The sequence below is a fragment of the Helicoverpa zea genome, chromosome 14, assembly GCF_022581195.2.
Source record: "Helicoverpa zea isolate HzStark_Cry1AcR chromosome 14, ilHelZeax1.1, whole genome shotgun sequence".
Taxonomy (NCBI): Eukaryota; Metazoa; Arthropoda; class Insecta; order Lepidoptera; family Noctuidae; genus Helicoverpa; species Helicoverpa zea.
In genome coordinates this window covers 11,223,999-11,248,177 of record NC_061465.1, presented here as the reverse complement: position 1 = coordinate 11,248,177, position 24,179 = coordinate 11,223,999, and the positions used below count along the sequence as shown (strand labels likewise).

The following is a 24,179-nucleotide window of genomic DNA, read 5'->3' as shown; positions in this document are numbered from 1 at the left end:
TTTCGCGGTTAGTGGGAGCTACTGCCCGCACCGGGATAAAATATAGCCTATGTTACTTGCAGATAATATAGCTTTCTAATGGTGAAAGAATATTTAAAATCGGTCCAGTAGTTTTTGAGTTTATCCATTACAACCAAACAAACAAACAAAGTTTTCCTCTTTATAATATTAGAATAGATCAGCAATGTTTTACATAGGTATATCTCTCTTGCCGTACATACTTTTTGAATGTACCTTTACTCAGAGCAACATCCGACTCACATAAAGTCTGCTACTTATTTAGTGGATGCGCCGTTATGATACAGTTGTGAAAACTCTAATTTGATAAACACTGTCCCTATAATTTTAATTCCCATTTTTCTTGGTGAATTTCGTAATGTGGCAACATCGAAAATAACAACAGTCATCGCAGCACGGTTCTAGAACAAATAGAACGAATTTTCGTGCTTGTGATGCCATAGTGGCGAGTAGACGAACTAACACAATGCCATAAGTTGATACTTAAATTACACCATGGGGGTATTTTAGACCCGTGGTGAATAAAAATGATTTTTCATCGAGTCTCCGTTTAATGGTTCCTAGATACCTATTTCATTTCTGGAGGAGTAAATAAATTGTTGTGGGGCAAGTTCTCTGCACAAAATAATACTTATATAACAATTAATTTTCTAACTTTTTTATCTCTCTCTTTTTCTTCGTTCATTTCAAATGAATGCTTCTTTAAACTTTCTAATTGAATTACTATTTTAAAAGAATTATTAATTTTGAGTATTTACTTTACTTTTGAGTATGTCACTAGTGGTCGATGTTAGTTTAGGGTTAGATTTTAATCATCCTATTCCACGCTAGATGGATTTACAAAAAATGGGTGGCTTCCCATAAAAGGCGTATAAGGGTGGAGCACGGGTGGAGCCAGTAACGTTCCTCGTCCCCCGCTCACCCGAATTTTGGCGCGCTGCTTTGTTAGTAGATTTTTCGTTAGGGCATCTCCGCTAGTCTTTTCTCCTCCGTGGCACTACCGTAACTATAAACCTCATTTTCAAAATGAAATGCAGCTAGAAACCAATGTAATATCAGTTGTAGTCAGTGTATTAATCAATTTAGAAAATATTTTATGCAGTAGGATATTCGTTTAGTATGTATTTGTAAAAAAAGTCCCATCAAGATTGTTTGCCTTTAGTAAGTGCCTTCTCAAATGGAGTATAGTTCGTTTTACTTATAGAAAAAAGACAAATCACATTAAAATCGAGCTTTACAACATACAACAAACTATTGTGCATGCGTTAAACATTAAGAAAACCGTAATTTAATTTTGATTATTTACTTTCGTAGTCTTTACAAAGTTGCAAAAAAAATTACACTAGATGGCGTTGTCCTACATTTTAAAACACTCATTGTGCGTGTTGTTACGTCCGTCAACTAGATGGCGTTACCAGTCCTAAATTTCAGCATCAACGTGAAATGCATCCGTTAAGGCGAGGAAGTGGTCAACAATAATTCCATAACCGGCACGCGCATCTAAGGCGCCAAAAGGGGTCGGAGCGTCTGAGCGGGGCGAGGATAACAATACGCGCGCTAGCTTATAACTAAAAGTCGTAAGCGACAAAATGGTTTTGTAATTTTAATATTTAGAAATGATAATTTAATAAAAATTCCTACTACCATTTTAAAGAGTATGTATATACTCAACTACTAAAAAAGTTAAGAGGCTTAAATCGGTCCCGTTTGCCCATAATATGTGAATCTCTTTTTAAAAAGAGGTATGTTTGATATATTTTTCTCTGTTATAAAAGTTACCTAATCATGTTTCTACAACTAACAAAATAAGGCTTATATCATGAACTTTCAGGTAACCAAGTTGTATTTTGATCCGTTTTGTATTTACTGAGAAAAATTGACATCCTTGGCGCCAAAAATTCCAATTCGTCCTCTTAAACTTTTTACGAGCCGGCAACGTTTTAAAATGTTTCGTCTTCTTTTTAACATAATATTTTAACGACATTACGTAAAAATATTGTTTTTGCATTATTTTTGGTACAAAGTGGGTATTATGCAATTTTTTTTCATCGATTTTTTGTTGAACATATTTTTTATAGGTATTCATTTTTATAATATTTCTAATACATTTTCTTTATATCCAAGTATATTTATGTGTATTAAAATTCTATGATCTAGTTTGATATGGCAACTCCACGCGTGACGTAGGTCTCCCATAAAAGACTTCAACGCAACGCGCTATGCACCTGGCATTGTTTAGCTATTTCAATCAAGTTTTTTTTTCTATTTTTAATAGAACAATGACACGTTTTAGCCGATGTTTTACATCGTGAATCATATCGATTAATTTCGTTGTTAACCTTTATAACTTTTTGAATTCTCAAAGGACACTATGAAATACCTAAATACCTACACATTATTAACTTTGATTGATATTTGGAAAAGCCTTATATTACTAACGTATTTATCTTTCCATACTTTACATAGCTATATATTTAAAGGTAAAGAGTTTGTTTGAATCGCATGCTAATCTCATCAACTGCTGGCCTTATTTGACAAGTTATTTCAATGTAAGATAGACCATCGACGGAGGCTACATGGTTTTTATCGGGGCGCTTAAAGCCCCAGTTTCCACAGGACGGAGGCTAAACGGCAACAATAGCTATTTTAAAAACAGCCTACAAGGATCCAGCCTCTGTCATGTAATAATCTTAATATTTGTGTATTTTATATCGTCTACCTAAAACGCCTACAAGGATGTGGGTTTCCCCATCCAGTGGAGATCCATAATTACTTTCAGCTGAAACGTAATGAAAAGACAAATAAAACTGGCTTTTATGATTGTGTCATGGGGTTTTACGAAGGAGGTTTTCCATATGAAAATCGTATGTAACCCGTGTAAAGGTGTGTTTTAGAAGTATATGTAGGTAATTGAATATTTACCATGTAAACTATGCCTATTCTGAAAGATAAATCTGGATTTTTCGAAAATAAATGAGGGTTTTAAAATCCTAATTGGTACGCAATTTTGGTAATAGGCAACGGAAAACATAACTCTATTACTTAACACAATACATCTAGTCAATGTATTTGTGCACTTGAATATCATCTTAGAGGATAGTGCAATATGTAAACTATAGTTAAACTATACAAATATTTTAATAGAAAAATCCATATAAGTGCGTTCGGTAATTTTTCGTAAACAAGACTTATTACTATTTTACTCTTTTAAACGTCAAATTACACATAATCCGACACCTTGAAATATCATAAATTAACTAGTCCCCAGGCCGGCGAACAAATTTTTTTTTGATACATATACATTTAAGACTTTGTGAGTGCCTTCCTTACGATGAGTCCGACAAACTTTTCGAATGCGCAAATTTTGGTGCCGCTGCGTTTTTTAATGCTTGACTCCTGAAATTGTCGATATGACGTCACTATGGCTCTTCGTACATACACGTTTCATTTTTTGAGATTCGTTTAATAAAGTTAACTAGAGGATGGTGGTCAACTTATCCGATAAAGATCGTGCTACGTTTGGAGTGTCCACCATCCTGAAAATGTCGATATGACGTCACTATGACTCTTCGTACATACCTATTTCATTTTTTGAGATTCGTTTAATAAAGTTAACTAGAAAATGGTGGTCAACTTGTCCGATAAAGATCGTGCTGCGTTTGGAGTGTCCACCATCCTGAAAATGTCGGTATGACGTCACTACGACTCTTCGTACATACCTGTTTCATTTTTTGAGATTTGTTTAATAAAGTTAACTAGAAATTTGTGGTAAGCTTGTCCGACAAAGATCATGCTGCATATGGAGTGTCCACCGTCCGGAAAATATAGATATATTTTAAGATTTGGTATAAAGTACTGACAATTGGTGTGAAGTATGTTAATAGTAAATGTTGCATTTAGAAAGTCGTTTCGAATGATATATGTATCATTACTACAGGAGGGATTTATTAACTTGAAAACACCTATCGATAAAATAATCTTATAGAAGCTCTAGCTTCTGAAATACTAACAATTCGCCGAAGTTTTTTTAATATGAAATGTTGCATTTAAAAACGTCTTTTGAATGATGTACAACTCATTACTAGAGATGGGATTTATTTAATTGAAAACATCTATCAATAATTATAATTTTAAATAAGCTCTAGCTTCTGAACTACTAACAATTTGTCGGAAGTATGTTAACACGAAATGTTTCATTTGGAAAGGTTTTTCAAATAATATATAATTTGTTACTTAAGAAGTAATGGATTAGCTTGACAGAACCTACCGATAATATATTCTTAGAAAAGCTCTAGCTTTTAAAGTACTAACAATTTGTCGGAGTTATGCTAATACAACCTTGCGCTTAAAAAGATCTTTTGATTGAAATATGGCTCATAACTTCAAGTAAGATGTTATTCCTTAACACAATGTAGAGTATCAATAATATGCCTTAGGTCAGTTATGTCTTCCAAAATACTAAGAATCGGTAAGTGGTATGTTAAGACGGAATATAGCGCTTAAAAAGATCTTTCGATTGACATATGGTTCATACCTAGAGGTGAGACATTATTCCCTAACATAGTAAAACCTATCGATAATACGCCTTATTTGGGCTATATCTTCTAAAATACTAAGAATTGATAAGTGGTATGTTGAGACAAAATGTTGCACTTAAAAAGACGTTTTGATTGATATATAGTCCATTAATAGATGTGGGATATTATTCCTTAACATAATATAAACTATCAACAATACGTCTTAGTCAGGCTACTTTTTCTAAAATAGTAATTAAAATTGGTAAGTAGTATGCCAATTTAATATACTCAAATAATGCACGTGAATATTTAAGTCAGAAATTGACAAAAAGAATAAACTTCTTCCAATTGTAATATTTTTTCTCATTTTCTTGTCGAACTGACTATTTGACTCACTACATTTATCGGACAAGTCGATATTTGCAATAAGAATAGTATTATCTATCATTGTTGTATTTGTCCGACATGTATGTATGGGGAGACACAGTGACGTCATATCGACATGTTTCGGATGGTGGACACTCCAAACGCAGCATGATCTTTATCGGACAAGTTGACCACTATTTTCTAGTTAACTTTATTAAACAAACCTCAAAAAATGAAACGTGTATGTACGAAGAGTCGTAGTGACGTCATACCGACGTTTTCAGGATGGTGGACACTCCAAACGCAGCACGATCTTTATCGGACAAGTTGACCGCCATTCTCTAGTTAACTTTATTAAACGAATCTCAAAAAATGAAACGTGTATGTACGAAGAGCCATAGTGACGTCATATCGACAATTTCAGGAGTCAAGCATTAAAAAACGCAGCGGCACCAAAATTTGCACATTCGAAAAGTTTGTCGGACTCATCGTAAGGAAGGCACTCACAAAGTCTTAAATGTATATGTATCAAAAAAAAATTTGTTCGCCGGCCTGGGGACTAAACCAGAAATCTCAATATACAAACACTAGATAACGCCCACGTTACAACACACACATAGGTAGGTATCTATCCGTCATACTTTGGTATAATCATTAATATTATATCCTAACACATAGTAAAAAAAACTGTAATGTTTACCGAGTTAGTAGGCGAACAAGTGTAGGTCATGTTATTGATTTTATGCTCAACTGCGGGGCTTCTGTCTATAGCGTCGTTACTAAGTTCTAATTTAAGGCTTACATCGTATAATACGTAGCATATAATATCTTTAGTAAATAGAGATTGAATGACCACAAATGTAAAAGGAAAATGTCTGGAGTTACACGTGGAAAAACAACCCTTATAATGTGTCATTTCATTAATCATTATTAATGAAATGATTAACGGTACTTTGAATAATAATATGTAACTTCGCACTATCGAAATACGTGAAGTCTAAACAGCTTAATTATCACATTTCAAACAATAATAAACAACGTTCAATAACGCCCACGTTTTCGCTTTATGATATTAGATCTTTTTGTTTACATTTATATGTTTTTAGCCTACGTGGGTAGACTAAAACTACCCCTAGCGCAACATATCACAATTCAAACAATATCGAATGCGATCCAATGATAAAGAAGGTATTAACCACTATGATAATATATGATATTTGTATTTATTTATTTAATAGTTTATGCACACAGATGCACACAGAATATAGACAAGAAGAAAAAAATAGAACACATAGTACATAGGCAGAGCTTATTTCATGACAAATCTGCATCAGGCCCGATATCTTGTATCTTAAACGTGTGTGCATTTGTGTTGTTAATAATTGTTAAAGTAACAATTTCCTCCGAATTCAATACGAACAATCCGCTGTCCCCACCGAATAATATCGTAATCGATTATTACGATAGAAGTGCTTTTGTGGGGAATTATTGTTCTAGAGGTGCGATTACACCCTGTGAATTTTTTTCACGTGATTCGTGCTATTACTTTTTGAGTTAGATGTTTTGTAATGAATTTACCCATAGTATTCTACTCTAAATATTTCAGTAGGTAAACCGTTATTACAAACTTATTCACGTAGAAAAAATAAAACTGATTTCGGTAAAGTATGTTACCATATTGTTCGCGTTTACTGTTAGTTTTGAGCAGTGAATACTATGGCAATAATAAGTTACCATTATAATGAACATCGCTACTTTACAGTCAAGACAATCGCAATGGACTATTGCTGTGTAGGTCATTGTCAACAATTTACATGAATAAAATCGTATTGTGCATTATGGTTCAAAATTTTATTCCATTTCTGGTAATACACATTTTTAGCTATAACTTAATGAGAATAAATCCAATATTTATTTATATGACAAATAAATATTTAAGAAAAAAAAAACAATTTTTTGATATACCAACGATGTTGCTATGTAAATCTGTTAAGAAGTTATAAGCAAAAAACGGTTTTTTATTTTTCCTGTAAAATTTTAAGTTTTTGGTTACGATATTATTCGTTGGGGACAGCGAATTACGTTTTCTCCAAACAAATTGATGAACCGAATAGTTTTTCTATTGACCTTTATTTTCCCAGCCGAACCGCGGTTGCTAAGCCACGATAACAATCAATTAGACGTGCTCAGGATGTCTTCGAGTGACTTACAAGAGCCCCTAGCTGTCTTACCGAATACACACAAATAGAGGTCAAATTGGTCTATCTGGTTTGCGTACATTTACTCTAAGGTCAAGATTTTGGCACATAGGTTTTATTTGTCTTCTTTACTGGTTACAATAAAGAGGAAACATTTTTGTTTCTTGTTTGTACTCTAAAGGCTCCAAAACTACTGAACTGATTTTAAAACATACTTCACTGTTGGAAAGCTGCAATGGTGCCGAGTAACATAGTACGGGAAAGAGTTCCGCGGGATACGAGTATTTCGAGACTACGAAAACTTATTATTGTTTTTAATAGGTTTAATTCGTCGATTTAATTCTACGCGATACATTGTAAGCGTGCTTTTCCTTGCTTTCCCAAGTAATTTATAAAGAAAAAATTTAGAAGGATAGCTAAGGTTCCGCGGAAGATATCGATTGCCATTCATATTAGTTTACCAACTTAGAAGTATTGGATTGGTTTATCGATAAACTGGTCTTCCTTATAAAGGAGACTTATTACGTTAATTCATTGCAGTGAAGTGATCTATCGACGGCATCGTTGTTGGTTGATACTCCGGATTATGTAGTTAGATCTCTCGTTTTGCAGTCATTTCGCGCAATGCTTTGTCGAATATTTAATTTAATTTAGGCTTTTACAAGCACTTTGAATATCAGGAATATTGTGTGTTTCTCTATTGTGTCTATTGTGTTCTCTATTGTTTCTCTATTGTATCGTTGTGTTAAAGAGGAGGGGAACAAAGGACCTATGTGTGGGACTTAACTCTCTTTCTCGGCATTTATTGCCCGTGAATAGAGAAGCTTAATCAATTCTAAAACATAGTTAAAGTTTTTGATGTTATGGTTGGTAATTTCTGAATCTACTAAACAGATTTTGAATACTATATCCTGATACTGGAAATTGTAACGTCTTGCAGATGAAACCGCTCGAAACAGATAATTATATCAATTGAAATACCTATTAGAAACAAAGGAGTTTTCTCTTCGCCCTGCTTTCCTTCTATTTGTAGGTCGTGAAAAAACACAATAAAAATCTTCCAAAACTAAAACCACCAGAATTTCCTATACTCAAATTTAATCCCTCAACAAAACAAACAAACACACTCACAAACAACAGATAACCGACACATATGTAGTAACAATGCGCCGTGTCATCGACACTGAGGCCATTCATGAAGCGGTGACGTCACGTCCGGCGCGCGCGCATTGTGCCGTGTGCGGATCCTGTGTACAGTGGTGCCTGGTTCATGATTGTATGTAGTGTTGTACATCACTTTGATATAAAAAATAATTAACATAAAGATCTAATTGATAAAATTGCACGTCATCATCATCATCATTTTTATCGTCCCACTGCTGGGTAAAGCCTCCTCTCACATGGAGAAGGATTAAGCGTTAATGACCATGTTTGAGGAGTGGTGATTTCAGACTTTACAGTCCAGGTTTCCTCGGGATGTTTCCTTCAAATTCACCTATTCAGTCAGCAAAGTACATATAACGTTTCAAATAAGAGTCTGCGGGTTCGTTCCCATATTAGACAAAAACCACTGCAAAGTACCGTATAGGATCTAGATATATGCGTTAAGTGCGCCGTTGTATACAAGCTGTTGATTTGCATCCGTGCCATATTCAAGGACGTAATTATGCTAATGATTCTCGACCCAAATCAACAAAAAAATTGGTACGTATTTTTTTTTTTCGGAATTCCGTCAATCTCATCTAGCCGTATTAAAACTTGGCGTGTGTGTTGCTGGCCTTAAAACCGTGCTGCACCCTCACACAAACGCAAACACAAAGGATACGCAACGATTATTCATAAAGGACAATGCTCAAAAACAACCCAAGCCCGGCGCAAAAAAAAGTAACTCAAATTAAAGGTAAGTAATGAAATACTGCATAGAAGGCATCATCGAAATCAATGGCTAAATGTGTAAAATAGCAATTTGATTTTAACAGGGGTAATATGGCAAGTAATAAGCCTCTCCAAAAAGATAAATCAATACCGAAGTACAGATCGGGACTCTGGGATGGGACGCAAGCCTTGTCCAAACCGGGTTAACTTCACTTTAGCAGTGTTATTTTACACCTACATTCTTTATAAAAGGGAAAATGGCAGGAATGGCATATCAGGATATTACTGCTCCTGTATTCATTGGGCTGTAGCGCCCACGTCATTGCATGAGCGTTTTATATTACTTAGGGTGGGCTAGACATGAGGAACAGTTCGCGCATCCCGCCACATTTTTGGATCATGTCGTGTTAGAAATAAAGAATCGATGACTTTTAAGCGTTATTATTAAAATGAAAAGTACATTTTTCCTATCATCCTATTATCTTGTAAAGGTAGGTAGAATAGTGGAGAAGTTGCCATAAACATGTAATTATGTACAGTCTTAAACCACGACTGTATCTGTTTACTGTTCCTTTTCCTAATACATTATGTTACCTCTAAAATCTCGAGTAGCAATGTGGCGCAGATGTTAAAATTCGAATAGCAATTTCACACATATAGCCACTGATTTCGATGATGCCCCCTATGTAATATTTAATTACTTCTTTTTACCTATATTTTGAGTTACATTTCTTTTGCGCCGGGCCTGGGTTTTTTTTTCATACTTCATGAGCATTGTCCTTTCATTCATAAAATCGGATTACTTCTGAAATACTAGGACATTACAATGACAAAAAAGCAGTGCATATTAGCTATTTCCCGTCTACTGTAATTCCAATCGATTATTTACGTATTTTATGTCCTCCTCCTGAAGTATGGCACAAATGCAAATCAACACCTTGTATAAGGTAGTGCAAAGAATATTAATAAATAGAACATGCACCTAATTTTAGCCCTATGTTCTAGAGGTAAATGAAAAATAGAGGACACTGCTACGTATTGAATAGTTTAAACATCTTGGCAAAAAAGGGAATCGGACCTAATATGCTATGATATCACAAGATTAGCAACAACTATAAGAAATTTTAATTGGTCAATATTGAGGATTTTTTTTTGGGTAGTGTATTTATTAAGTCTAATGTTGGCCTACACGATTTAAAGGACAATGCTATTCTTTGTATGGAAGTTGGGCTCAAGAGTTGCCCACAGTAACTGCATAGTGTATTATGTTCCATAGGCTTATAATAGGTCCCAGACCGAAATATTTCGAAATCTATCCCGGGAGTCCTGAGAAAAACTGGTTTGACTCTTATTCAATATTACGAAAAACATCCTTACGAACTCTTAACTATTCCACTTTTATTACCTTAATTGAAATGCATTATAATATTAATCGACAAATACGAGGTATTGAACGAGAATTTTTTTTACCGACTTCAAAAAATGGAGGAGTTTCTCACTCAGTTCGTTTGTATTCTTTTTACGTAAGTACGTGCATATTAACTCCGTCGTTTACCAACCGATATAAACAATCATTTTATTGTTTGAAAGGATTTACTTTCCAAATAGTTCCTTTGTTATTCGGTCCAGGGTCTGGTGATAGAAACCTTAAAACAATAGGGAACTCTCGGAAATTGTAAGCACATATCGAATAAAAACTTGTCATTCAGGTATATGTCTCCGACACCACAAAACTGTGGAGGTTAAGACCTGACCTGACGATGGAGTCGACAGTGAGACGAGGGAACTCCTTAACGGTAACTATTTACTACCTCGTGTTCGAGCTTATTTAATTCGTCCTGATAAGATTTTTCCATTGCCATTACGGATATTAATTGCATGACGCTACACGAACTTAGGACTGATTGTAGTAGATAGAGACTGAAAAGCAAGAGAAACAACAATTACCTTTAAACGTCTATTTCTGTTATTTTATCCTGTTAACAGTGAAACCACTAACTATCTGAATGTTATTTCAAGAAAAGAAGGTTGTTAGGTTTGTGGCTGCTTAAAATGGCTAGCTAACAATGGCTGGCTAACATGAGAACCGGTTTTTCTCTTGACCTCTGGGACCATCATCCTCCTAGCTTTTTCCCAAACTATGTTGGGGTCGGCTTCCAGTCTAACCGGATTCAGCTGAGTACCAGTGCTTTACAAGAAGCGACTGCCTATCTGACCTCCTCAACCCAGTTACCCGGGCAACCCGATACCCCTTGATTAGACTGGTGTCAGACTCACTGGCTTCTGACTACCCATAACGACTGCCAAGGATGTTCAATGACTGCCGGGACCTACAGTTTAACGTGCCATCCGAAACACAGTCATTGGTGTCTAAGATATACTTAGAAAGTACATACAAACTTAGAAAAGTTGCATTGGTACTTGCCTGACCTGGAATCGAACCCGCGCCCTCTTACTCGAGAGGTTGGTTCTTTGCCCACTAGGCCACCACGACTATTACCTCTACTGACCTCTGGGACCGATTTCAAAAATATTTGGAGTCCGTCTTAAGAGTGAAGTAAAGAACCTATTCTAACCATTCCCACTACTGGGCAAATGGCTTGGGCTTTATAAGGTGACTGTTCAAGTTTAACATTATAACCGGTTTTTTTCGGGACCTCTGGGACCGATTTCCAAAATATTTGGATTTCGTGTTAACAGTGCAGTAAAGAACCTATTTCGACCACTTTCACTACTGGGCAAATGGCTCAGGCTTTGTTAAGTGACTATCTATGGAGAACATTTGAACCGGTTCTTCTCGGGACCTCTGGGACCGATTTCAAAAATATTTGGATTCCGTCTTAAGAGTGAAGTAAAGAACCTATTCTAACCATTCCCACTACTGGGCAAATGGCTTGGGCTTTATAAAGTGACTGTTCAAGTTTAACGTTATAACCGGTTTTTCTCGGGACCTCTGGGACCGATTTCCAAAATATTTGGATTTCGTATTAACAGTGCAGTAAAGAACCTATTTCGACCACTTTCACTACTGGGCAAATGGCTCAGGCTTTGTTAAGTGACTATCTATGGAGAACATTTGAACCGGTTTTTCTCAGGACCTCAGGGACCGATTTCAAAAATATTTGGATTTCGTGTTAACAGTGCAGTAAAGAACCTATTTCGACCACTTTCACTACTGGGCAAATGGCTCAGGCTTTGTTAAGTGACTATCTATGGAGAACATTTGAACCGGTTTTTCTCGGGACCTCTGGGACCGATTTCAAAAATATTTGGATTCCGTGTTAAGAGTGAAGTAAGGAACCTATTTTAACTATTTCCACTACTGGGCAAACGGCTTGGGCTTTGTAAAGTGACTGTTCAAGTTGAACATTAGAACCGGTTTTTCTCGGGACCTCTTGGACCGATTTCCAAAATATTTAGATTTCGTGTTAACAGTGCAGTAAAGAACCTATTTCGACCACTTTTACTACTGGGCAAATGGCTCAGGCTTTGTTAAGTGACTATCTATGGAGAACATTTGAACCGGTTTTTCTCAGGACCTCAGGGACCGATTTCAAAAATATTTGGATTTCGTGTTAACAGTGCAGTAAAGAACCTATTTCGACCACTTTCACTACTGGGCAAATGGCTCAGGCTTTGTTAAGTGACTATCTATGGAGAACATTTGAACCGGTTTTTCTCGGGACCTCTGGGACCGATTTCAAAAATATTTGGATTCCGTGTTAAGAGTGAAGTAAGGAACCTATTTTAACTATTTCCACTACTGGGCAAACGGCTTGGGCTTTGTAAAGTGACTGTTCAAGTTGAACATTAGAACCGGTTTTTCTCGGGACCTCTTGGACCGATTTCCAAAATATTTAGATTTCGTGTTAACAGTGCAGTAAAGAACCTATTTCGACCACTTTTACTACTGGGCAAATGGCTCAGGCTTTGTTAAGTGACTATCTATGGAGAACATTTGAACCGGTTTTTCTCGGGACCTCTGGGACCGATTTCAAAAATATTTGGATTTCATGTTCAGAGTGCACTATGGAACCAGCTGGAACTACTCCCACTGCTGGGCAAACTTTGAGCCCAGACCCTGGCATTGTCCTTTTATATAGGTACTACTGTTTATAAATTTCTTAGTTACCATTAATATCTTTCTAACTTTTATCTTTGCTTACACAAACAAAGTCCTATTCCAACAGTCGGATGTGGAGCTAAATTTAATCGCTACTCATTATTTCTCTGTCTCAGAGTCCTTTGCTTAACACGATACGTATGGTAATTGGAGCTCATTAATTACGTCACTAATTTGGAAATTTAATATAAAGAAATGCGTCTGTATAGAGACATTATGAAAACTTGAATAGTTATTACCAAAGCTTTGCATTGAATTACACTGTGTAGGTCTGCATTATCAAAATGCTTGCAGTTTTGCAATGTAATTCATTTGGATAAATAAATCAATTAGTGATCGATTTAAATTTTAATTATCTCTGTGTATCGAGGGAACTAATTTCCGTATCCGGATAAAAAGTAGCTTAAAAGTCATCTAAATCGAAGTGTCATCTTCATTCTCCGAGCCATTTCCCAACTATGTTAGGGTCGGCTTCCCGTCGAAATCGAAGTGTACACGTGAGAGAAATAATTATGCATGCAAATTCATCATTTTATAATCGCAACATTTCTGTCAATAATTATACATATCAAACTAAGTAATATTGTATAAATCATTCGTTATCAAAGTTTGTAAGTTAGTTTTCTTTGCCTCGCCAACTTTGTACAGTCGGGAACTTATTAAAAGAGAAGTAAATCCCAAAGTTTTGTTCCAACTACGGACAGAGGGAAACTTGCTGTAACTCGAATATAAGTTAGGACGCCGCTGAAATCTTTGAGAAACACCGGCCTTTTTGTTTTTAGATGAATTGGATAGAATTTTCTTAGGAGTCAGCCATTTTCAACTTTTCGTTCAGAAGTTAAGGTTTCGTTGCTGTTTAAATCTTAAACTAGAAGTTTTCCCACGGTTTCACCCGCGTCCCTTAGGAGCTACTGCCCACACCGGGATAAAATATAGCCTATGTTACTCGCAGATAATATAGCTTTCTAATGGTGAAAGAATAATTAAAATTTATAATCGGTCCAGTGGTTTTTGAGTTTATCCATTACAACCAAACAAACAAAGTTATCCTCTTTATAATATTAGTATAGATTACTTTGCTTTTAATAGCTTACGCCACTCTGTGATCATGCTGTGATGTGAGGCTATTCAATGGCAGTGGTTAAGTAGTTTTCGCGTAGCCTAGTCCTAGACATCGAAGCACAGTACCTACTCCCTTATGACCATTGGATGAAACGAATTCCTTAAAACTATTAAAAAACACTCCTTTCTCAGGCTCTAGTCCATCATATTTCATTTAAATCCGTTTAATAGTTTTGACATGAAAGCGAAAATAAGCAATTAGAAAGATACTCCATCGAGCTTTAAATCGTCTCAAAGTAAATTTAATTTTGTAGATTAGCTATATATATCTAGTCTTACAAAGCCTTCTCGATTGAAAGCAAATTCAGGTATCGACAAATCGATTAGGCAACACAATAGTTGCGCAGGCGTCGCGGATGTGACGTAAATCGTGTATAATTGGCTCCTATTGTTTGTAGATGTGGGTCGAACGGATTACTGAAGGATTACTGTGATGAAATATGGGTAGTTAGATTGTTGAACAAAGTATTTATTTAATGGAATTTAATAAGTTGGCACTATCTACCAAGATCCCTTCTTTTTAGTGCTCATTCTCACATGGTCCATGCCTATGGCGTTAATGGCGATCTTAAGAATACACGCGTGTATTCAAAAAACAGTAGACGCTTCTGAAAATCTAACAGTCCATTCATATTAGTCTAAAAAGTAAGAACAAAGAAGATAATCTCGAAATTTGATGATAGCCAGCTGAATGGATTCACTTGTATTTTATCATTCTAAAGGTGGTTCTTATTCTACATACCTACATAAGGCAGTTGGTCTTGGTCAGCGTCTATTAAAATTGAGTTCTCTAACTACAATACTGAAAAGAAAAAGAGAGAAAATTCTGTGGGAAATGAAATGTGTAAAACTGTATTTGCAAAACTTAGACATTACGGTTGGACTATACATACATATATGAGGTTTCATCTGCGTGAAACCTAGGTTTTACTATAATAAGAAAAAGTCTCTTCCCAACAAGAAGGACACTAACTCTGGTAACTGTTACTGTTACAGCCTTTTTATCGTCCCACTGCTGGGCACAGGAATCCTCTCACACGGAGAAGGATTGAGCATTAATCATCATGCTCGCTCAGTGCGGGTTGGTGATTTCTGACTATGTAGTCCAGGTTTCATCAAGATGTTTTCCTTCACCTTTTTATCAGCCATTGGTGTCCAAGATATACTTAGAAAGTACATACAAACTTAGAAAAGTTGCATTGGTACTTGCCTGACCTGGAAACTAACCCTCGCACGCCCTCATACTCCAGAGGTTGGCTCTTTACCCACTAGGCCACCATGACTTTTATAGATAAATCCGGTAAGACAGCGTCATAACAATGTAAAGTTTGTAAAGTGATGTCTACGGCCCCAATATACCGTAATAGTTTTATGGCAAGCAGTTACAGATAACACAAATGGTTACTATGGAATGGACTGTGGTTGCATAACTCACTTTATAGTGATTTTAAGTATTTTATGGACGGGAATACACTTTTAAATGTGTAAAATATAAGTTTACTAGTGACCCGCCCCGGCTTCGCACGGGATAACACGGGATCTTCAATCACTCTATCTATTAAAAAAAAAAGCATGGAAATCGGTTGCGTAGTTTTGAACATTTAAGCGTACAAAGGGACATAGGGACAGAAAAAGCGACTTTGTTTTATACTATGTAGTGATGAAGACGTTTTGATTTAAATGTCATTAATATTTGATGAAATCTCGGAGTTCCCCAGTATGTTTGATAAGGTTTTCTAGTGATCAAATAATCTACTACTACTATTTTGATCAATAACATTTGATACCGTCTTAACGTAGTTAATAAATTATTACAACTCTAATTTCATAAGTACATTTTTATTTCCACGCCAAGAAAGATTGGCTTATTGCCCACTGATCCTCCGTAATGTGCAAGTAAAATATATGATATTCAAGGACTTGCAAGGATCCACGACTCGTAAAAACTATTCCGTGCTCCCCACCAAAAAGTGGACTACTTATAATACTTCCTGAAATTACAGCGTTCAAGCAAACAAATAAACTCTCCAGCTATACAAGAATCATTAATAGAAATCAATGTACAATAATTACATTAAAATTAGGGAGCTGATATCCACAGTATTGTACTAGCTACGTTATCCGTGGTTTGATTTTGCGGGTTTTACGTGCTACAGTCAATAATATGAACACTATCGAATGTATGAATATTTTCAATACATAAATAATATGCGGTTGGCCGCAATACTGCGGTTACAAGTTACGGTCACTGTGGTTATTTAGTTGATAATGAATTTACAACAGTTATGTAGCATTGGTTGCATATTGATGATCGGATTTTGATGAAGCTGTAATTGTAAATTCTTCTTCTTTCGTGTCGATGACATGTCTTATAGTGAGACTATACTTTGTCAGTCCAATATGCCGCCACAGCGAGAGCACGGCCGGACGCACTCATTAGGTCCTCCCGCGAGCAAGTTTCAGGGCACAGTGGACATGCGATGAGGTGGAACATGGTCCCCGCACTTAATTGTAAATGACAGCTACACAGCTTATATACCACCTTTATCTGTCTTTTTATCTGAGGTAGGCTGCATCTAGTATTTTTATTATTTTCGGGCAGAAATATGGCTAATCATTTCGTTAGTTAAGTGTAGAACACATCTGAAAAGTGGATCGTGAACGTCTGAATTTCAAGCGCCAACATGGATGAGCTATCGGTATTTCAGTCGTTGAGTCGTGAGAGGTGGGTTATACGACTATTCATTTGACTTTGATTTTCATATTCCTTTGATGGTTTAATTTTCTGAAACTCTTAAATTCTAAAGCTACTTCTTTTGAGCATAATTAAAAAAAAAAAGTTTGATCTAATTCTTTTCGCAACTTAAATACTTCTTATTACATCTTAAATACTTGGGGTATATTACCGTGGTTGCTGTTTCAAAGAGTAACAGGTTCATCGAGCTAAATATGCTTTAATTTATTTGTTTGTTGTTTCTTGCTTCATTTTTGTGTTGAATAAATGGTTTTTCTTTCTTTCTTCTTTTGACTTTATGGGCATTCATAAACCTTGGTGCAATGTGGTACGTTAAATAACATAGATGCGATCGAATAAGTAAGAGAAAGAGCTTTAGAATCAAACTTTGCTTACGGTCTCAAGAGAAAGCTCATTCCTCATTATTTCTTGACCTAAGTTCATGAAGATGTTCTTAAACTTTCTACCTTTTGAGCTGAGCTATCATCAGATGACCCTGGCATCTTTTACTGACTAAAGCTCAACTTTGTACCTTCTAGAGCCCTTTGAGGATCCTGCGGTATCTCTTTCGAACGACTTTTTAAGTAAATAGCTATTAACAATGGCATTTACTGCATTGAAATTACAACGAATCTTAATTGAATGACGAAATATGGTATTATTATTGTCTGGATATTAGTGCCCAATAATAAATTATGTATCTGTTATATGTTATTCTGTGCTCTGTTTATGTACCATACGCTGAGATGCTGTTTTGTTGACTATGTACCTAATCTAGAGGGCGCTACATAGCTACGAGGGCGTAGGAACGTAGGTGGAAATATTCTACTGAGAATTTTTGCTTTAATGGAGACATTATATTTTAATCAAAATAGCTATAAAATAGAAAAGCTCCTTTTTTCTCTCGCAAAGAACACGTAAGAGGTGGACGCTTTTTGAAATTTTGTTGTTGAAAAAAATTTTCTTATATAAATTAATCTTGTATCGTGTAAAGCTTTGAATATATTAAGTAGCAGCTATTATTTTTATCACTATCTTTACAAGTCTTTTTATCAAACGCTTGCCAATAAAATATCAAACTACTAAATACAATTTTCCTCTAAAAGTACATACAAAAATAATCTCAAAAACACTTTGAAAATAATCGTCCTACGGCAATTAATGGCCTTGTATTATAAAATGACCCCAAATTAGTGTGAGCAGTGTACAGTGGCCCGAAATAGGTTCATCGGCCCGCCGGGTCATTGACCGCGCGTTTTCAGACGTCAACGCTACGGATTGAAGGGCTCGGAAACTTATTATATTGGGAACGAGAAATTGTTGTAGTTTTGGTATTTATTTATATGTTCCTGGAATGAGATTTGGGTTTTACAAGGTGTGATTCTGCCAGTTTAATCTAATCTTAGAAAGTACGTAGGTGATCTCTTAATAATCTTCAAATAGGTTCACCCGTTCATTACTTGTAGGTAAATAGTTAGGTAACTGACACGACTTTCTTTTATAAGAATAGAAACGCTAATATTTTTCTCCCATGTATGCCTTTTTAAATCTCTTTCACTTGACTTTTCAAATAGCAAAACCGTGCTACGTAGTTATTTTTGTTATTAATTCTTAAATCCTAATTTTATTGCCTGTGAAGCTTATTTACGTTTTTAGCTACGAAAGTAACTCACGATCTAACTCTATCCTACCCGTTTAATCACCTAAGAATGTAGGTAAGAAGATTAAGTTTTTCTGTACCTTCAATATTTCAAAATGTCTACTGTCTATAAGTCCATGCCCTAAGAGCCTAGTTTCAGTTTGTCGTCATACTTTAAAACCTGTCCGTTGTAGGTACTTAAAGGAAGCTTGATTTCAATTTGAAAGCTCCAATCGCCAATTATGACCGTGGAAATAGAAAACCTTCTTTGTTTCTTTTTTTATCCGGGGGCGGAAAAGAGTTCCCTCGGGACGTGGGTGGAACCACTGGCGGATGCTTGTTTGCAATTGAAGACTCAATTCTCACTATATAATTAATGATTTGTACATAATTTCCTATGTAAACGTAGTTACGGTAGACGTGAGAAAAAATCTATCCAGTCTCGATAAAACTTCAATGTGTTATGAAAACTACAATCTGTTTAGTCTACGATGCAAACATTGGTACACAGTTCTTTGTAATTTTACGGCTTTAATAAATTGAACACTTCATATTTTTTACACTTTGCAAGCAATCAGAAACTTAATTGGGTGGAAAAATTAATAAATAACAACAATACAGATAAATAATGTTTTATATTTGAACGGTTTATTAGACTGTCACGGTTACTAAAGATTAGCTGTAGGTTAAATAGATTTTTCCAACTTATCAAAACTGTTATACAGTACATACCTACATATTCAATTGGCGCATCTATAAAATAATCCGCCAGTTTGTTGTTATATCGGTAAGTTAAATTAGTAGGGCCCGGATGACATTAATTGAACATTTGTAATGGGTATTCAGGATCTAAAATGTCTGAGCCTTAACAAAGGATAATTATCGGATTGCCCGGGTAACTCGGTTCGCGAGGTTAGATGGTATTCGCTCCATGCTGCATCTGTTTACACTGGAAGCCGATCCAAAATAGTTGAAAACAGACACTGCATATGCATTTTCATAATGTAGATGAGTGTTTAAAATTATGTGCGTTGTGTAATTAAATGATGGTGTTAACCAAATACTTTAATAACTTCCCTTTTCTATGAGTGATGTGTGATACACACCGATTGTTTAACTATTGTGTCTAGATCGTGGACACTGAGGTGGTTAAGCTTTCAGGAGCTTTCCGATATATGAAGCTATACATATGTTTACAGTATTAGGTATATTTCGAATAGATTTATTTAATAAGCTTTACACAACACTTGCAAAGCTTGTTTTTATGAGAAATCATCAAATGACCCCCTCCCGCTGAGGGGTAGCAGCATGAGGGAGTGTCAGACTCTTCCTGACAAAAACCCATCATGTTCCTTCTGAAGCCCTTTATGGACCAGGCCCGCGGTAACTCTTGCGAACGGTCCCGCAGCCCTGGCATTCCCAACTCCTCATGGGGAAATTCAAGTTGCTGTAAAACCATAGATATATTCATTATTTCTATTTATGTAGATTAATCGTAATAATTCTGGAAAATTCCGTTTCTATCCACTTTATTTTCTGAATGTATATATTTGGATAATATTTACAGTTATAATTTATTGATCGTGTCAGAAATAAGTTCATGGCCGTTTTGGGCATTACGGACACTAGAATATACAACAAAATATACTGTACTTAAATAGCAATATTATAAGAATACATTTAATTTAGGCTACCTGTATCAATGAGGTATAATTCAATATTATTTTTATTTAGTAACATTTAGTTTTAAAATGACAATATATCAAAATGCTTTTCCCTTAAGTTTACAAAGCTCTTGCGGAAAGTTTTGGCACAAATAACCTTTATTTGTAGTTTCCATAGCCAATGGTAATGGGAGAAACGCATTGGTAGTTTTAATATAAACTTATTTCGTTTAATATGAATGAGAAAAGTTAAGGAGATTACGTGTGTGCCTAATTTTCCCATTGATTCCAAACCTAATTGTTAAGATTAAGAAACGACTCTTTTATTTGGTAAAGCCTGTATTGTGTATTTCCTATCCCTATGTTAGTCTGGCGGTTTAAATATAAATATAAATTTTGAGTTTTTCTTGTATTCATAAAAAATATAGATTTTTCGATAGGATGAATATGCGATGCATTTAACGCTCGATCAAACGAACATTCGATATTATGAACACTCGATGTATAGACTGCGCGATGTATTGAATGTTCGATTTAATAACCATTCGATATTATGAATGTTCGAGTATTTAGAATTTCGATTTATTGTGGTCGATCAATTGATATTCGATTATTTATCATTCGATTTGGCATAGTACACCCATCTATCACAATGGCATGTAACATGTTGCTGACACTAAATAAAAATGTCATTAATCTCTGCTTATCTGTCCCAGGAGTTTCTCACGTTCTCAATACCCATAATGAGGTTTACAACGTGCACATGTACTGAAAATCCCACATATCTGATAAAGCAATTTGCATGCGCTGTTGCACCTTGTAGTGGACCGGCTGGCTTGCAGTTATTGACTGCAGAGGCTGCATACAAAACAGTGCTTAATCTTTATACAAACTTTTAATGCTAACTTTTTGTCGTGATCTTGCAAAGTTCAGATTTTAACTCTTATTGCACGGTGTGAAAATTGATTCGTTTCTCTGTCACACATATAATATTTGTAATCGCTTCATGAAATATGTTATCAAATATTTAGAATAACTGAAAAAGTTCTGTATGTATTTTTATGACTATAAATGATCTTCTATTGCCGAGTTTGTTACACCGAAGCTGCGTTTCCACTGGGCAACAATTGATTGATGCGTTATGTTTCTGTTCGTCATGTTGAAAGCCAGCTAGCACCGTCGCCCGTCAAATGATGCCTAGTTAAAACGCGGCTTTATCATGCGTTCTTTTCCTAGGATACCAACTGAAGTACTAGTTACACATGCGTCAGTTAAGATTAGAAATTGAACACGAAAGATTACAACTTGGAAGCTTAAGTCGTTCTAAACTTTCAACTTCAGAAAAACCGTTACAAAATGATTAAGTGCGTGAAAACGAGAACTGCGTCTTTTGTTTCCTTAAGGCAGTCTGCGAAGCTATAAAGGTATGTATGTAGGTATCTATTCAAAGGTACAGGTATTCTGGTTGAATGTTTTTGGCAAAGTTAAATATTAGACACATTGGTAATCGACTGCTTTCAGTGAAGCCAAAACTGAAAACTGAAATCCATTATGAGTGACTTTTTCAATTGGTTTAGATTAAATACGGGCTGCTTTCCTCAACTTTAATATATGTGTTATACCCCAAAACTGATTTAGATTTTATTTATTTAAGAATATCGCGTGTGGTGTTGTTTACATTTGCGCATATCATTTGCTTGATATGGACAGAGGCCAATACAGGCCGTGTTTTGGCCTTCCAGCTTAAACACGCATTCTCAATCTATTATACGGCAATGGAATCCTAAATCTATAGTTTTCGGTATTAATTTAAGAATTTCAGTTTTATTTGGTTTGGTTTCTACTTGCTACGATATATTTCACATGTATTGTCACAATGTACAGCACGCATATAATACTTTAATCATTGATAGTAAATGATTTAATTTCTAAAGGACAATGCCAGGGTCTGGGCTCAAAGTTTGCCCAGCAGTGGGAGTAGTTCCAGCTGGTTCCATAGTGCACTCTGAACACGAAATCCAAATATTTTTGAAATCGGTCCCAGAGGTCCCGAAAAAAACCGGTTCAAATGTTCTCCATAGATAGTCACTTAACAAAGCCTGAGCCATTTGCCCAGTAGTGAAAGTGGTCGAAATAGGTTCTTTACTGCACTATTAACACGAAATCCAAATATTTTGGAAATCGGTACTAGAGGTCCCGAGAAAAACCGGTTCTAATGTTAAACTTGAACAGTCACTTTATGAAGCCCCAGCCATGTGCCCAGAAGTGGGAATGCTTAGGATAGGTTTTTTACTTCACTGTTAACACGAAATCTAAATATTTTGGAAATCGGTCCCAGAGGTCCCGAGAAAAACCGGTTCTTATGTTAAACTTGAACAGTCACTTTATAAAGCCCAAGCCATTTGCCCAGAAGTGGGAATTATTAAAATTGGTTCCTTACTTTACTCTTAACACGAAATCTAAATATTTTGGAAATCGGTCCCAGAGGTCCCGAGAAAAACCGGTTCTTATATTAAACTTGAACAGTCACTTTATAAAGCCCAAAGCATTTGCCCAGTAGTGGGAATGGTTAGAATAGGTTCTTTACTTCACTGTTATCACGAAATCCAAATATTTTGGAAATCGGTCCCAGAGGTCCCGAGAAAAACTGGTTCTAATGTCAAACTTGAACAGTCACTTTATAAAGCCCAAGCCATTTGCCCAGTAGTGGGAATGGTTAGAATAGATTCTTTTCTTCACTGTTAATACGAAATCCCGGTCCCAGAGGTCCCGAGAAAAGCCGGTTCTAATGTTAAACTTGAACAGTCACTTTATGAACCCCGAGCCATGTGCCCAGAAGTGGGAATGGTTAGAATAGGTTTTTTACTTCACTCTTAAGACGGAATCCAAATATTTTGGAAATCGGTCTCAGAGATCCCGAGAAAAACCGGTTCTAATGTTCAACTTGAACAGTCACTTTATAAAGCCCAAGCCATTTGCCCAGAAGTGGGAATAGTTAAAATAGGTTCTTTACTTCACTCTTAAGACGGAATCCAAATATTTTTGAAATTGGTCCCAGAGGTCCCGAGAAAAACCGGTTCTAATGTTAGGCAGCCATTGTTAGCAAGCCATTGTAAGCAGCCACAAACCTAACAACCTCTTTTCTTGAAAAAACATTCAGATAGTGGTTTCACTGTTAACAGGATAAAAAAAAAAACAGAAATAGACGTTTAAAGGTAATTGTTGTTTCTCTTGCTTTTCAGTCTCTATCTACCACAATCAGTTCTAAGTTCGTGTAGCGTCATGCAATTAATATCCGTAATGGCAATGGAAAAATCTTATCAAGACGAATAAAATAAGCTCGAACACGAGGTAGTAAATAAATACCGTTGAGGAGTTCCCCTGTCTCACTGTCATCTCCATCGTCGGGTCAGGTCTTAACCTCCACTGTTTTGTGGTGTCGGAGACATATTCCCGAATGACAAGTTTTTATTCGATATGTGCTTACAATTTCCGAGAGTTCCCTATTGTTTTAAGGTTTCTATCACCAGACCCTGGACTTAATAACAAAGGAACCATTTGGAAAGTAAATTCTTTCAAACAATAAAATGATTGTTTGAATCGGTTGGTAAACGACGGAGTTATGCACGTACTTACGTAAAAAGAATACAAACAAACTGAGAAACTCCTCCATTTTTTGAAGTCGGTAAAAAAAAATTCTCGTTCAATACCTCGTATTTGTCGATTAATATTATAATGCATATCAATTAAGGTAATAAAAGTGGAATCGTTAAGAGTTCGTATGCATATTTTTCGTAATATTGAATAAGAGTCAAACCAGTTTTTCTCAGGACTCCTGGGATAGATTTCGAAATATTTCGGTCTGGGACCTATTATACGCCTATGGAACATAATACACTATGCAGTTACTGTGGGCAACTCTT

General features: G+C 35.7%; 1 protein-coding gene across 1 annotated transcript in view; it reads left to right on the top strand.

Moving 5' to 3' along the window:
* LOC124636233 (breast cancer metastasis-suppressor 1-like protein) overlaps nucleotides 1-24,179 on the top strand; it is a 101,244-nt gene that overhangs the window by 7,355 nt on the left and 69,710 nt on the right. The gene's annotated exons all lie outside the window — the stretch shown is intronic.